Genomic DNA, 12,021 nt, shown 5'->3' on the forward strand with positions numbered 1-12,021 from the left:
CAGGAAACCTGTATGGGGAAGGGGGCAAGGCCTTGAGTGTGCAGCCATGGATTGCAGGGCCCACGCTGAATTTCTTTTAGGTTGCTGCTACTGCCGCTACACAGAGCCGGGACAGCGCCGCTCTTGGTAAATGGCTGGGAACTGACTTCGCCCTCACCCCCACCCTGAGTATCTCAATAGGAGAGAGGGAGATGCCCCCTTCCTCCCGCTGCCTATGCATGCTGGCAATGCAAATCTAGCCCCATGCTTTATAATATCTTACCATATGTGTATACATTTTCAGGAAGATTTTGTGCACACCAAAACAGCAGTTATAACTTGTGCATGTTGTGGCTTTGAGGTATTTGAGTGGATTCTCGGGTGCTGTGGAGATGACCACGCCCACGGGGAGGAGCCCCGTGAGGAACCACAGCACTAGGCTAGACTCGGTAGGCAGAAACCCAGGAATCAGTCTATTATTGTACAGCTGAAGTATACCACCAGAGGTGGCAGTAGTGAGATGATTCGATGGTAGCAGTCTGGGGACCCTCGGCTGAGGGACCCGTCTCACCAAGATGTAACAGGGAGATCCAGGTGCAGGTTCCCAGCACAGCAGAGCTGTAGATGAGACACACTGAGATGGTTAGATTACTCACAAGTAGATAGCTGTATGGGTGAAGATTCCAGCAGGCAGAAGTAGTTGAAAACAGGCACTGAACCAGGAAGAGCAGGTCCTCGAGGAGTGAGTACCTGATTCCAGATAGGCACCTGAAATAAAGCAAAGGGCCCCTGAGGAGTGGGTACCCAAGTTAGAGAAATACCCAGAGGGGCAAAGAGGCTTCCGGCGACAGTACAGAAGCGGCAGAGAAGCTCAGACCGGAGGCTTTCCATCAGTTCACCATCCTTGCTAACTTGCAGGTCGATACAGTAAAGTGTGCTCCGTCGGAGCGCACTGTCAGCCTGCTCTGGACGCGTGTTTTCCCTTACCCCTTATTCAGTAAGGGGAGGAAAACACGCGGCCCACCCGCGGCACCTAATAGGGCCATCAACATGCAAATGCATGTTGATGGCCCTATTAGGTATGCGCGCGGGATCCAGTAAGTAAAATGTGCAGCCAAGCCGCACATTTTACTCTAAGAAATTTCTTCCGGCACCAGGAAAGTGCACAGAAAAGCAGTAAAAACTGCTTTTCTGTGCACCCTCCGATTTAATATCATAGCGATATTAAGTCGGAGGTCCCCAAAAGTAAAAAAAAGTAAAAAAAATAAAAATAAAAATTTGAATTCGGCCCGCGGCTGTCGGGCCGAAAACCGGATGCTCAATTTTCCCGGCGTCCGGTTTCCGAGCCCGTGGCTGTCAGCGGGCTCGAGAACCGACGCCGGCAAAATTGAGCGTCGGCTGTCAAACCCGCTGACAGCTGCCGCTCCAGGCCAAAAGGAGGCGCTAGGGACGCGCTAGTGTCCCTAGCGCCTCCTTTCCCTCATTTGCACCGCGTCGCCTTATTTGCATGCTGGAGCATACTGGATAGCTGGCACCGGCGAAGGGCCGGTGCATGCGCCGGGAGAGCGGGCGTTCGTCCGCTCTCCCGCGGTTTTACAGTATCGGGCTGTTGATTAGCTAGCAAACAAGGGCAGGCTAAATACCCGGATGTCCTGACATCACTCGGAGGGGACGCCCCCGAGGTTCTGGATAAAGACGTGGGTAGCGCACGCGTGCGCACCCTAGGAGGTCCTTAGAAGAAACATGGCATAGCTGTTCCTGGGACGCCGGAGAGAGCGGCAAGCAGATGCGGCGGTGGCCATCTTCCCAAGTCTGTCGGGGAGAGCAGAGAGAAAGGTGAGGCACAAAGGTCGAAGCCGTCTGAGACCGACAGATGCAACAGTGCAGGGTAGGTTCAGTGGGCTAATTTTCAAAACAAACATAGACATATAAGTCTGCTTCCAAAATTAGTGTATTTTATGCACATATTTGTTGCATAAATTATGCAGGATGTTTGAAAATCATCCTCTGGATGTCTATGACTCCTAGAAACTTACAGTGATAACATTGTCTTGGCATGTACGTGACTTCTGGCATGAAAAGCAGATAAACTAATTATATTTGTGAGAGGAATGTGTACACAAGGAGTTGCAGAGATATGAGAGAAAAAGCTGAGGAACTTCCTTCTTCTTGTTGCAGTTATTATTTTTGGACACTAATGTTTCACTTTCACTTTCAATCTCACTCAAGTAGCGGTGGTGCATCAATTAAGACTGTGTCCATATCTTTCTTATTTTAAGGTAAGATATCTGATTCTGATTTAGCATTATATAATGTAAGCACATCGCACTAATTACAAACAGCTTGATAGTATCTAATAATAAAGAATGTTAAATGCATTGAAAGTAATGTGCCAGGGGATTAGGCTAAGATACCAGTGTATTTTTCAAGCAGACCAGTGCCCAGCATGTGATATTCTCATGTGATACTGACAGTCATACATCTTATTTGGATGAATTTATGTGACATGAATAATCCTTTGTTAGGATTGGGATACGGTTTTTATGACTGTCTGTGTCACAGGTTGTGTTGCTTCACCAAATTGTTGACTCTTTGTGAGCTGTTGTGCTGAGAGGTCTTCAGGCTACAAGGGGAGGGTGGAAGAGACAAAACTAGGTTGAGGATAAAGGCTTAAGCCACTTTGTTGCGGTGAATTCCTGCCTGTAAAATCTGTCATCACAATGCTCCTTGTTTTTTGTTTTTTTGTTTAATTTTGATTGAGATTTTATTTTATCCTTGTTGGATTGTTACTCCACCTTGACCACATGAGGCTCCTGGTTTTCCATTTTTATAAGTAAATGCAGAAGGAGTTGCTGTTAATATTTCATTTGTACAATAAAATGGATGTACAGAAGTGGTAGAGGGCAAGAAGGAATGTCCACAATTCAAAAACAGAAAGAAATTAAAACTAAAATTGCATCATAATAAACGATAAAGCAATGTGAAAGAACAAAGCAAAATGCTTTGTTAATAAAGCAGAGACATTGCCCCTTGTGTACATTTAATTCTGACATTTATAACTCATCTTTCCAATCCAGTGCTCAAGGCAAGCATACAGTTTTGACAGTAAAAACAGGCTGGTATATAATACATACAGTGAAGCATAATAAAACAAAGCAGGTAATCAAGTCACATAAAATAAAAAATGTAAGTTTATATTTTCTGATCCTTTTCATTTACAGACTTTCCTTAGGGATAAGAAAGGTGCGGTGCTGGGTTGGTGCACGGACGCCGCTGATAATCCAGCGCTGCACTTGTAGCAGGACGGGGGGGGAGTGGGGGGAGGATTGCGGCACTTACCAGCAGTGCATCAATGGTGGTGTCACTCCGACTGTGTGTGTATGCGCGGCTGAGTGCGGTGACGCCGATGGGGTTGAAGGAAGAAGGGGAGGGAGGCAGAACAGGGGAGGTACCCGATGATGCCTAAGGGCTTTGGGGGTGGGTCAGGTCAGCCAGAGATGGCCCATTAGGCCATTTTGTATACGGGGGGGCCCATCCCGAGGGGCAGAGGCAGCAGCGTGGAGAACTTAACCTGGGCAGCACACCCAGGCATCCTTCACTTTTGGCTCCTGCTCCCCCGCGCTGCTGCCTTCGCTGCGGGTCCTGGTCCCATCTGAGGTGCCACGTTGCTGTCACTGACCTGAGATGAGAACCAAATGCATTTTCTGCTGCCTTTGCTATAATTCAGTGGCTCAGGCCACAAGAGGCCATCTGTTGAAATCCAACCCCAGTTCCTGAGGCACATTTTTGTGAACCTGGTAGGTTATTAATCTAACTTTATTTATCTAATCTAACCTAATTTAAATTGAATCGACCTATTCAGCTAATTGGTTTAAAAAAAAAAAAGGGTAAAGGAGGAAGAGGGTACATTTAAGCCCTTCTTATGCAGCCCTGCCGCAGACCCGCCAGCCGACTTGAGTAACCCAGAGAACGGCAGCACAGCGTTGGGGGGGGGGGGGGGGATTGGGGTTTCCTGCTGGAGGTGGTTACATCCCTCAGTTCTCTCCATCGTTCCCTAGCCAGTGGGGTAGGGACCTCATGGGGACCATGTAGCCATCCATCCAGGCAGTTTCACCCTCCATTCCCCCCCCCCCTCCCCGGTAACAGGGGGAGCCCAGCCATGCAACTTCCCTGCTTTCCGTACAGCGCACCCTCGGTGCAGATATTGGCTTGGAGGGCTACAGAGGCTGTACCTCCTTCCTGGCCTGTGTGGCCATACTCGGGTCCCACTGGTTTTTATCAGGGGGCCCAATCGCAATAGCAACCTGGAGCACCCCCTTGGCACAGGGCAATGGGCTCTCATGTATGTTATGTGCCCGCAAGCTCAACGCAACAACATGCCCACATTGCAGGAGTCCGTGGTGCCAGTTCCCTCACATGGGGTAGGCTTGGCCCCTGGCTGATGCCTGTGGTACAGCTCCTAGCGAGATTTCCTGTCCTTCGGACTCACTGGATCTCTGGAATACCATCAATATGGATCCTCCTCCAGCCCCTGTGGTACGGGCCCCTTCCCCCTGCCTTTTTTCTACAGAATGGTTTTATCATCATTGTTTGTAGTGTCCCAGAAAGAGCCAGGTAATTTTAGGCTTATACATAGCCTTTTTTATCCGGCAGGTCAGGCCATGAATGATTTCATCCCCCAGGAGGCCTGTATGGTACAATATGCCTCCTTCGGCAGCGTGCTTGACCTCCTCCAGGACTGTGGGGAGGGGGCCCTCATGGCTAAGGTGGTCATAGAGTCTGCCACTTGGTTCTTACCTGTACATCCAGATCACTTGCCAACTAAGGTGCTTACTTTCCTTGGCATCCAACTTGTCCAGATTCCTGGCCAATAAAATACAGGAACTGGCCGAACTGATCCGCAGTGCACGCCTGGCTTGCAAGGTAACCCTAGCCACCGGGCAATCCCTAATCAGAAGCCTGGTTTTTGCTTGTCGGATAATTCCAAGGGGGCAGTCGTTTCTGCGCTGATTGATTATTGCGTCCATGACAGTCAGGAAGAAGTACCACTGCTGTGAGTTACCCATGCCATGCGTGACGATCTAGGGGTGGGGAAAAAAATTCTTGGCTGATTTCAATGACTCTGAAGTGTGATTACCTCCACCAGTATCCAGCTTTGACCAGAGTTGTTCTTCAATGCCTCGGGCGGCATTGGCTTTGGCCTATACTGTCAGGGCAGCTGGTGTGCGAAGACATGGTCATACAATTGGGTAGCATCAGGGATCACATCGAACATCACCTTTCTGGAGCTGTTACACTAGCAGTTGTCCACGTAATCAATCGACAATCTTCCAGATGCAATCTGGTTTCGGAACTCATGAGGCTAATGGTCTTTAAGTGATTGCAGATAAACGTGATGGTGTGGGCGAAGCACATTGCTGGTCTTCGCAATGAGATTGCTGATTGTCTTTCTCATTCTAAATATGAAGAATTCTGGAGGCTCGCTTTGGATACCGAAGAGAAGTGGACACTGGTTCCTTCATACCTCTGTTGGATTGGAGCCAAGATGCACTCGAATTGCTGCACCAGTCGATCACAACATCTACCTGGCGAGCTTTCCTGAGGGATATAATGAAGTCTTGAATTCCTGGAATTCTCTGACCAGTCAGAGGACCTGAGTCTTTCACACAAGATGATGGAATATATTGCGCAGGTTAAGCAGTACATCTCGTCTCAAGGCACAGTCCAAACCAACCTAGCAGGTTACACCTTTTGCAAAGACCCGGGGTTTGCCCAAGCCAGTAAGGGACTTTGCGGTTATGCGCATCCTTGTGGGTTGGGCCAAATACAACCCACACATTCCTGATGCACGCCATCCTATCTTGAACGATCACCTGCTTGCCCTATGGTGCTGTCTGCCCTCTGTGGTGCTGGACAATTTCAAGCTGGCCTTGTTTCGAGCTCTCTTTTGCATTGCATTCTTTGCCGCATTACACGTGAGTGAATTAGTTGCTGCAGCCAGTTGTAGATATGACAGCTCCCAGCTTCAAGCTTGTGAGGTTTCCATCGCCAGTGAAAAGTTAACTTTCCGGATATGGAGATCAAAGAACGACCAGCTCGGCCAGGGAGCATTGGTCACACTCACTTAATCACTAAAGTACCAGATCTGTTACGTGTCTTGTTGCCAATGTGGTGCACTAAAGGGCACTCAGGCCCACTGGGGGGATACAATTTCTATTGTATGCCAACTCACTCCCTCTGAGCAAGTATCAATTTAACACCATCCTAAAGCGCGCCCTGGACGTGGCTGGGCTGAGGTTGGAACAGTTCCTCATTCCAAATTGGGGCAGCCTCCAGTGCAGCTGCATCTCGGTTGTCGAGTATCAACATTCAGCGTATTGGTAGATGGTGTTCCCTGGCATATCTATCCTATATTAGACAGGTAAATGGATCCCTAGGGCTTGGCACACCTTAGCAATTTGGGTATGGAATCTCACAAGCGTTATTGTTCCCTCCCCCCCACCCCCACGGCTATTTTAATATCTTCTGACTTTCAGGCCCCCATCGGCGATATCGATTGATATGGATTGCTGGACACTTGTTTGTGTTTTGGGCAGAGTAGCACGCAATGAAATTACCAGTGGCGGGAAACTGGGCGTAGCGGCAATGAACAGGAGGGTGCGATGACTGGGTTGGAGAGGCATGCATTGGGACCAGCTTGCCCCCCTACTGAAACAGCAATTAACAAGATTTGCCCCTCTAGAGGTATTAATCATACACCTAAGAGGCAATGATTTGGAACCACACCGGGAAGCCTGCTCCTGGACAATATGAGGAAGGACATTGCGATCATCTTGTCCTTAATGCCTTGCACCAGGTTTATTTGGTCAGAGATCCTCCCCCATTGCCAATTCCAGAACTTGCTACTCTGGGGACAGTGGAGGAATAAATTAAACAAGCAGATAGGCAATTTCACCGAACATCTTGGTGGCATTCACATGAGGCACAACTGGCTATGCGTGCATGGAGTTGCTTCGCAACAAAGGGGGCGCATGTCTCAGATATGGGACAGGACCTGTTCTTGAACACTTTGAAGCATGCTGTTCACATGGTGGTGTTGTGTTCCTAATCATTGGCCGCAGTGGTGTTGGGGGAGGGTCCCGGATAAGGCGTACAGCTATCTGGGCCCTATGGCGGGGGTGCCCGAGCTGGGAAGGGGGGGTCACCAGTTGGAGGCAGTGCACAGCCTGCCAGTCCCGGAGCGGTAGCAGACCAGATGCCCCCATCCTTTGATTGAGCAGTCACCTTGCTTGGGCAGGCAGGAGACCGGAATGCCCTAAAAATAATTACCACCCAGAAGGCAGGGCCTTGCGGGGTTGCAGCAGGCCCCGGGCCAGAGGTGGCATGCTGCCTGCACAGGGGGCTGTTTTACAGCTTTATCTTTGTTACGGCTCAGGTACACGTTTATGGTTGTATATTATTATCATTGTTAATAAAGCCGAGGCCAATTTTACACCTCATCTGGTCTCTATGGTACTTTGGAATACGTGAGTGTGAGCTGCCTTCGCTCCCCTTCTCCCTTTGCGACAAATGGTCACGGCTGCCTGGTTCTGAGGCTAACTGCGATTTTTTGATACTATGAACCATTAGATCTAATTAGGGAAGGGCCTGGTAGAATGTATATTTTTTGCATGGCTTGCCTAATTTTTTATATTTTTCTTTGATATATTCTTATATTTCTCTCTCTCCTCAAATTAAGGGGACTTATCATAGTGTACTAATTATTTTTTCCTGATAATTTATACTCTTTGATATTTTCTTTATATATTCATGTTTGCTTTATGATTCTAATTAGTGTTAATCATTTATATGCTAATAAAGAGGAAAAAAAATAAGACAAATATAAAACACAAATATAAGTAATAATAAACAATCTAAAAGCCATCCAAACTAAGAATGCAAAACATTAAAACCCTGTGTCTGAATGTACGTGCCCTGTGCTCCAAATCGATATCAGAAACTAGAAACACAGAAACCTAGAGCCCTATATTCAGCAACTTGGGGAGCAGACAAGTTATCCAGCTAAAGTTAGACAGATAACTTGCTTGGGATATTCAGCGCAGCACTGCTGATTAGGAATTCCACTGAATATAGCTGCGTAAAGTCCTAGTTTGCCAAAGAAACTTATTTGGTTAACTTTAGGACTGCTCTCCTCCATAATCAGAATTAGCCAGATAAGTTATTTGACTAACTCTGAATATCACATATCTATATGCTTCAGACAGCCCACACCAAAAAAATGAACAAATATTTGGTGTTTTTCTCGGGCTTACAATGCCATCGCCTGGACTTCCTTAGCACCGTGGGGAGAGGGTTCAGTAAACCCCTCTTCCACTGATGACAGCAGCAGCAGCTTTTACCTATGATGACATTGTAAGCCTCTAGAAAAACAGGAAAACTTTGTTAATTTTTTGGTGTGGGCTGTTTAAGGGTTTTTTCCCTTCTTTTCTAATAAACCTTTTTGGGATAAGCCTTTTCACCAAGCTTATGGTATGCACACCGTATGACTGAGATTTATAGACCATAGCTTAAATTTTCAGAGCAGGTTTATGTGCACAAGTCCACACTGAAAATTCCACGGTGCCCGCAGTACGCGCGCCAGCACAGGCACATTATGTTACACCTGCTCCTGAGCGGGTGTACCTTGATGCATGTAGATTACTTGCATACCAATAGAAAATCAAAGGTAGTCACATAAATCCTCCCATTCCCCAATTCCACCCCCTAAAATGCGTCTTGCGAGTGAGCATAGAAGTATCTGTATAATTAAATGATGCACATACATTTGCATGCAGTGGCTCTGGTTGATTTTCAAAAGGCAATTTATGGGCATAGATTGGGTTTTGTGTGTGGAAATCCTTTTGAAAATGAACCCCACTGAGGATAATTTTATATTTCCACAAACAGCAGTAAAGTCTGTGTGTATAATGTACACAGAGATTTTACCAAGGATTTTTAAAGTAAAACTTATGCACTGTCGGGACTGGGGTCAGGTGAACCCCGTGCAGCTGACATCATCAGCAGTCAACCAACTGGCCCTTTAAGGGGTTGCACCAAGGGACCACCCCGCCAGAGACCCACACAATCTGCCATGAGGTGGCGAGTAGCCACCACCTGGACTTCCTTTTAAGGGTCCTGCCCACTCTCCTGCTCTAGCACCATTGGGACAGGGACAGGTAAACTGTGTTCCACTGATGTCAATAGCAGTTGACTAACCAGTCCTTTAAAAGGCTGTTCCAAAAGCAGGCCCCCCTTTGATGAGCCTGGCATAGAAAGGCCATGCCAAAGGCTGTTCCCCACTCCAAAGTGCACTCCAAATACTGGAACCACTCCTGAACTCCTCAGTCAATACTATCAGTTCCTGAAGGTATTGCTGCCAGTGATTTACTATCCCAGCATACAACCTGACTGACAGCAAGCCCAATACACCACACACTGTCAGTTATTGACTCTGGCACCAAGCAACGCACACAAACCAGACTACGCTTACTCGGTTCCTCCCCATGCCTCTTGTGAGCCAACCTGCCCATGCCTAACTCACTCGCCACTCCTTCCTCCACCATCCCCACCCCACCTTCAGGATGTGCCACACACCAAACATAATCTCAACCCCTTCTCAGCTTCATGAATTACCGTAATCACAGGCAAAGGCAAAACACTTCACCCACTACTTTCTCAATCCATGCAAACAAAGAAACTCCAACAAATCTCTTATCTACCCATCAAAAGAGGTCCAAAACCAGGACTGGGTGCTTCCCAGACTCAGCCCTCCTCATGGGAGAAAGATGCTGCTCCTGAATGCCTGATATATCCATAATAAGATTAACTTCCTTCATGATCTACAAATATATGACCCTGCTGACGTCCTCTGCCTAACAGAAACATGGACAGAAGTCACACCTATACACCCTAGTTTAACCAATTCTGGCCTAAGGCTATACCTTTCCTCATACTCTACACAAAAACAAGAAATGTGTAGGGGTAGCCACAATTTTTAGGACCTCACTGGATCTGACACCCAAGGAATTGAAGCCATCTTCCTCCAGGCTAATGCTCACCTGAAATGGGGGATCCTTCTGATATACGATCCCACATTCATGCTCCATTGCAGTCCTATAGGACTTCATACAGCTAATATCAGATTCATAGATAATCCTGAAGCCTCCAAGGTCTATGCTCCTGGATGACTTCATCGTTCATGTTGTTGAGCCTCACCTGGACCTCCCACAAGAATTTGTAACCTCACTGGAAATTCCTGGCCTTACCCAATTAGTCAGTGAACCAATGTGTGCTGCAGGCCACATATTTGACCTGATGATACTTGCACTATTGCAACTGCTATTCAAATGTGCTTCCTCAGCCTCTTTGGCGCCCCTTCCCATTGCTCAGTCAGAGCCACCAATGCCGATTGCCCCATATCCTGTCTCAGCACACCAGAGACGTCGGTACACACCCACTTGACATGCTGATTTAGATGAGGATGAAAAGGATGAAGAAGAACTAGAGGAAGATGAACTATGCATCCTCATACCTCTTCCTCTTTGTTCCCCCATCTGAGATCCACACATTTGACTCACCAGCCGCAGGCCAAGAGGTGACCCCGGCTCCAGAAGTTCCAGGCTGCTCACTCTGCCTTCTTGCACCACCCACTGACTCCTCAGGGTTAGGATTTGTGTGTATGTGGCCCCTTTGGTCGAGGTGAGAGGTGGTACCACCCACAGGGAGGAGCCCAGTGAGCCTCACTGCTGTGAGGCAAGGTCTTGTCTGTGGGATATGCAATACAGCAGGTGCTGAGATGGAGGAGAGAGAGAGAAAGCAGGAAGGTCCAGGAGGAGCTAGAGAGGGTGGCTCCAGGGGGTGGAGCCACGGAGCATCAGCGAGGCGAGCTGACGTCAAACACAGCTCAGGAGATACAATAGTCTCTCTTGAGAAGTAGAGCGGCACAGGGCGGAGGTGTGCCGGGAAAGTCATACAGTCACAGTGATGCCATAGGGTCCGCAGAGTGGGTATTACCCACGAGGTTCTTCTGTGGTGATATCACAGCAATGGTCCGCAGAGCGGGGTACACCGATGAGGGTTCCTCTGTAGAGATGACATGGCAATGGCCTGCAGAGCAGGGTACACCGACGAGGGTTCCTCTTGAGAAATGACGTGACAATGGTCCGCAGAGTGGGGTACTCACCGTAGAAGTAGGAGTAGTAGTAGTTCTGAAGGAAGCCCCTGGAAACGGGGCAGACAGCGGTCCTAGGTGCAGGGCCCTCTGAGGAGCGGATAGCCAGAGACAAGGGTATCCAGGGAGTTTCACACCAAGGAAACAGGAGCTGGAACGAGAATTCCGTAGCGAGTGTAGCGGATTCAGCAATGAGGGAACTCGTTGCCAAATTATAGGCAGTCAGGGCCAGCTGACTTAAGAGTCCACGATGAATGACATCATCCGGGGGGGATGCCCCCCGAGGTTCCCGCCATGACGTGCTTAAGATTGGCCCGGGAGCGAGCACACGTGCCTAAGGAACTCCGAGGGCAAGATGGTGGTCGGCAGTGTCCACGCCGTCCAGGGAGGCCCGGGAATGGAGGCCAGAAGGCTGGCAATAGCTGGTGGAGGCCGTGAGTCTACCCAGCAGAGATAGAGCAGTGAGGCAGGAGGTCAGCAACAGCGGTCGCAGTCGTTTGCGACCAACCGGCGTAACACTCAGGTCCACCCAATCGAGCAATACCTGCTGGGGTTAAGGCACCACCATTCTATGACTCTTGTCACGAAGTGCCTGGACTGTTCTCCTCCTCCAATGCCCCTAAGAAACCAGAAACACACTGTGCAGTGCCCCTCTCTACCCCAGCACCCAAATCACAAGGCAATAACATTGCAGTGCTATCCTCTGGGCCCCAACACCACCTCTGCTCACCTCCATACTTCTGCCTCGCCCGTGTACCACCTGTCTTCTTCTCTATCCATTCAGTGTTGCCCCAGCTCTCTGCATATCACGAACACCCCTACCACCCCAATCT

The 12,021-nt window shown here is 48.6% G+C and overlaps 1 protein-coding gene across 1 annotated transcript in view; it reads left to right on the top strand.

The window, feature by feature from the left end:
• The first annotated feature begins 2,204 nt into the window (after nucleotides 1-2,204).
• Nucleotides 2,205-12,021, top strand: part of LOC115083937 — a 105,167-nt gene continuing 95,350 nt past the window's right edge. Inside the window, exon 1 of the mRNA XM_029588075.1 lies at nucleotides 2,205-2,258. The gene's annotated coding sequence lies outside the window, so the exon portion shown is untranslated. The remainder of the gene's footprint in view (nucleotides 2,259-12,021) is intronic.

The sequence above is a fragment of the Rhinatrema bivittatum genome, chromosome 2 (genome assembly GCF_901001135.1).
Source record: "Rhinatrema bivittatum chromosome 2, aRhiBiv1.1, whole genome shotgun sequence".
Taxonomy (NCBI): domain Eukaryota; kingdom Metazoa; phylum Chordata; class Amphibia; order Gymnophiona; family Rhinatrematidae; genus Rhinatrema; species Rhinatrema bivittatum.